Source organism: Myotis davidii, unplaced genomic scaffold (assembly GCF_000327345.1).
Source record: "Myotis davidii unplaced genomic scaffold, ASM32734v1 scaffold277, whole genome shotgun sequence".
In the NCBI taxonomy this organism is placed as follows: Eukaryota; Metazoa; Chordata; class Mammalia; order Chiroptera; family Vespertilionidae; genus Myotis; species Myotis davidii.
In genome coordinates, this window is record NW_006289214.1 from 886,761 (window position 1) to 891,865 (window position 5,105).

Genomic DNA, 5,105 nt, shown 5'->3' on the forward strand with positions numbered 1-5,105 from the left:
GCCATAGGCCCTAGTGGAGGTCTCCAAGAGGTGGGCTCCAGATGACCCAGTTCTGACTTACAATTCCTCTCCCCTTTTGTTTGCACCAGGCTGGTGTTGACAACAGGTTTTGGAATTACAAATCCAGTCAGCTTTTTGTTAGATGTGGCACAGGCCCTTGGCCCTCAGGAAAGGAGCTAGTCCTTGCCTTCTAGCTCAGTGGTGCCTCACCAGAGCTCTGGAAGAGAGGCTCCAAGGGTGTCGCACCAGAGTTCATAGCTCTGAGTTGTGATTCCTTTACCCTGCAAGGCTTCACCTGCAGGAGAGAGGCTCCAAATGTCCCAGATCTGGATTCCACTTCCTTTCTGCTGTGGGTCTGAGCTTGACTGGTGGTGCCAGTAGGATTTTTGGAGTGCAAATTCAGGCAGACCTTTGTGGGTGGTGCAGGTTCTCAGCAGGGTAGTTAGTCACCGACTTTCTAGCTTGGTGGCACGCTGCCAGACATCCTGAAGCGGGTTTGCAAGTGCATGCCTCCCCCTAGCTCTGTAGCTACCTGCTGCCTAGGCTCTGAATGGGAGCCTTCCACTGGAGATGGCACCAGCCTAACCTGATGGGCAGGGAGATTGGCTCTTGTTCCCAAGCCACTCTGTTCAGTGTTTATCTGAGACTGTCAATAATAGTTTCTCCAGAAAAAAAAAAAAGCCTGGCACAGGTCCCTTTTGGTATAGCTGAGTCCTTTATGCTGGATTTGAGCTGGACAGAGTGGTGTTGCCATTGTTTGAAGGACAGGGTTAATGCACGTTCTCTAGTTGTTTCTGTAAGGAAGAAGTGCTGGACCCTGGGAGATAGCATCTGAGGGTGTTGTGGGATGTTGGCTTGGGACTGCGACCTCAGAAGCCTACCTTCCTGATCTTCAGCACTATGCCTCCCAAATCTTCTCCTTATAGCTTCCAGATGCCCTGGGTCTCCTTCCCTTTACCAGAGCCCCGGGTAAGTGCCCAAGGACTAGTCTCTGTTCATTAGCCTTTACAGAGAACGCCTGGCATTCAATCAGACTCCCTCTCCTTTCCAATGGACTAAGTCCCCGCTTAATTTTGCTGCCAAATACTATGCAAGCTCTTCTTCCAGGCCCTGGTGTTCTGGGTTGGGGGCCCTAGCACTGGATTGAGACCCCACTTTCCTTTGGGGGGGTGGTTTGCATCAGCAATATTTCTCCAGCTTCACAGGCACTGCCCCAGGGTGCAAAGACCAGCACTTTCTCACTTCTCTGCCCCTCTTACCAGTCTCTGTGTGGCTTCCTTTCTTTTCAATCTTGGATATAAAAGTCCAGGTCAGATGTCCTTCTCCTGTTAATTTAGGCTAATAGCTCTAAATTTTACTTGTAAGTCTGGTTTGGCACCAGGAGGTGGTGTGTGTTGCTTTTACCTATTCTGTCACCATCTTTGAGCTCCTATTTTATATTTTTGAGCAAGTTTGTTGGATTTATAACCTGATCGTTGCGTGATGTTGGACAATTAAATTCTCTCAACCTCAGTCTACTCATTTGTAAAATGGGAAGATTGCCATGAGAATTCAACAAATTGGTAGATGTAAACCACATAATAAAGAGTCTGTCATATTGGAAATGTTAATAACAGTTTGCTATTATTATTATTGTGATTATTATTATTTGTTTAATTTTTTTTATCTTCACATCCTGACTTCCCAGTGTGAAATTGTGAGAATTAATGAGGTAACGCATTTAAACAGTCTCATTAGGTAAAAGGTGTTATGTAAATATTAAAATCCACAAGAGCATTGAACACATTTTGCTACATCTATAAACATTCTTATAGAAAGACTATAGAACAATATTAATGAAAAAACAATATTTACTCAGAATCCTAAAAAATTAATTATTCATGTATGTTCTGATATGTAGGAACTTTGAGGGGAAATCTACAAATAAAAAATGTTTTCCCTATATTTATTTCCTCTTTATTCCTTTGGAACTTTACTTTAAAAATCACAAACCCAACAAGACAAAGGCTTTGCTAAAAACACACACTATTTTTTCTGACAGAGGAGACAACCATTAAATGTACAGTATCTGGCTGTTTGCTATATTGAGAAGAGGGAACTCTTCTACTATACAATGCCAACCAGACTCTTGCCCGGATACACTAGTCTCTCTTTTTGGCTTTGTCTCACTCTGTTCTTCCTACTCACTACCTGGCATAGACCTTAGGGTTCCTGTGGAAATGGTCAGGCATTGTAATCATTAAAGCAAAAGAGAACCCCCCAAAAGAGACTGTGGTAGAGTGAAAAGAGCACAAACTATGTGACCAGAATCTTAAAATTTTACTAGTTTTGAGCTTGGATAAAGGCCTCATCTCGAATGTTTAAAGAGGCTCTCTAAAGTCTCCTCTATAATCTGAAATTTTTTATTTAGGCGTGATAGCAATAGATCTGAATTCTAACCTCCTGTGTCACAATGATTGTGTTAAGTATATAACATTTTTAAATGAACATATTTTCATTTAATATAACAGAAACTCAGTAAGATGGGTAATCTTCACACTAGAGACCCATAAATATAAATTCAGGCTCAGCAAGGTTAAATAACTTATTAATGGTATAGCAAGTTAGAGTTTGAAAGTGTTTCTTCAAAATTCAGAGTTTGTTCTGCCCTCCTATGTCACATTACTTTGTATATATGTTCTTTCATTAAATGTAAAATATATTTCTTCGCTGATAACCAAAACAGTTTTGCATGTGGCATTTCTCTTTAGTAATTAGGGGAACTAAACAAACCCTATTAATTTAATAAATATTTACTGAACACATCTTACTACATCTATAAACACTCTTATAGATAGACTATTGAACAATATTAATGAAAAAACAATATTAGGGATAAAACAATATTTACTCATAATCCTAAAAAATAATTATTCATGTATGTTCCGATATGACACTATGGCAGACACTGAATGATGTATCAGGGAAGAATAGTAGACATGATAAATATGATCCCCAACCTTATAAAATTTATAGTCAAGATGGATACACAAAATTTATAAAAAAAATATAAAATGGTGTTCAATTATTATTTTTTGTAAGTTACCAGGATTTGTTTTACTATGTACTAATTATTGCTGGATACTTCTATATATTATTTTATTCAGTTTCTATCTGTGAATTAAGTTTTTCCCCCTCTTTTATAAATGAGAAAACGTGGATAAATAGTAACACTTTGTGCCAATTTATTCCCCTTCCAGCAATGAATAGCAGTGGCCAACTTCATCATATCTTCTCCTATATTGAGAAGTTTTATTTAAAAAAACACACATACAACCAATAACAACCAAACTAATTTGATAGGCTAAATGATTGTATCTAATTATTTTCACTGTATTTTGATTTCTAATGAGGTTGGAAATTTGTTGGTATATTAGGAAGGATTTATTATGCATCTATATTAATCAAGTATTATATGTGGCATAGAGTGCAAAAACACAAAAGTATTATTTTAGTTAGAAGATTAAAAGAAAAATAAACTTTATAAGCATCACAAGTAATGAGAAACACATTTTATTTTTTCATGGACTAAAGTCATCCATTTGGTCACAGAGTTACAGTTTGTGAATCTCAATAATAAGGAGGACAAAGGTGATTTTGGATTCTTGCTATTCTATTTTCACCAAGATTCTGGCCTAATAAAATTAACCATGCTTTTTACCCTTTGTATATGTATTTATCCTCAGCTTTTCCCTCTGTCATACTTGATGACTTAAAATTTTATGTAGACCCCTGTTTAAGAGCACAGAACGGTTTTTACAGTGTTGATCTTCACTATCGTAGATTTAATATCCATAATTCATCTGAAACAAAGAATTGCTAATGTGAATATAAAGTTTCTTTTAATACACTTTCAGAATATGACTATTGTGTTTGCTAATGTAAGCTGTTTTGTATTTGTAATGTTTCTTAAAAGCTATTAGTTACTCTTTAAAAATCAGATTGAAACTAACATCACATTTCTGGCGTCTTGGCTTTCATTCCATCTTTTCTTTTTTAGCCAAATTATACTGGCTAAAAACCACTCCCTGGACAGCAAGTGAAATTGCCCCAGGCTAGGATTATCACAGTAGGAAAGTCAGATGCAATGATAAAGGAACCTAATATTCATTAAACCCATATGGCATATTCATTTTTCATAGAGCTCCTTTTTTGGTTTGAAAAATCACCTATTTTATTCAATTCCAATGTTTTTTACCTGTTTGTTTTTAAACTATATGAGACTGACAGAGTTGAAGCGACATCTATGATGAGATCTAGCTATACCTAACCTACATCTCTGAAGCTATTTATGAGAGTTGCTATTTATAACTAATCAAAGACTTAGGTGACAGTGGCTTAAACCTTAGGATGCCAATTGTTCCCTTATTAGGAAGTCTCAAGTTTGGTGGTTGCTGGGTTGGCACATAGGCTCAATATGCTCAGGGCTCTGGGTTAGCGTTTTGATGATGCCCATGGCCTACTCATCCTGAGAAGGCAGGAACATCCAATCAAGACATCTTCTCTTCTATTAAAGAAAAAATAAAAAGCAATCCCAGAGGTTCCCTGGAAGTTTTCCCTTCTGTGTCATTGGCCAGAACTTTGCACCAGAGACTAGTCTCACCTGCAACCTGTTCTATTGCTGAATTAAATCAGGCCTATAGAAACAAAGAAAAGGTTAGGAAATAAGTTTGGTATAAAAATCCAAGAATATATGAAGGAAAAAAAAGGTTTTTTTCTTAGTTATTTTTAATTTAATTAGAAATAATTTTTGATACATTTAATTGTTTTGTTTATTTTGACAGTAATTTTGTACTTTGGATAAAATAATCAAAGGCCATGTACATTTTATTATTTATTTATTTATTTACTTATTTATTTTAATTTTCTCCATCTTGGTTGAATGTTTTTTTTTAAATTATTTATTTATTTATTTTATTGTCTAAAGTTTAGGCCCCAAACCTTTTTTTCTAGGGCTAATTTAACCCCACTACTAAGGTAAAACCCTGAGGATTTCCAAAAAAAAAATCCAAGAATATATGAAGGAAAAAAAGGGTTTTTTTCTTAGTTATTTTTAATTTAATTAG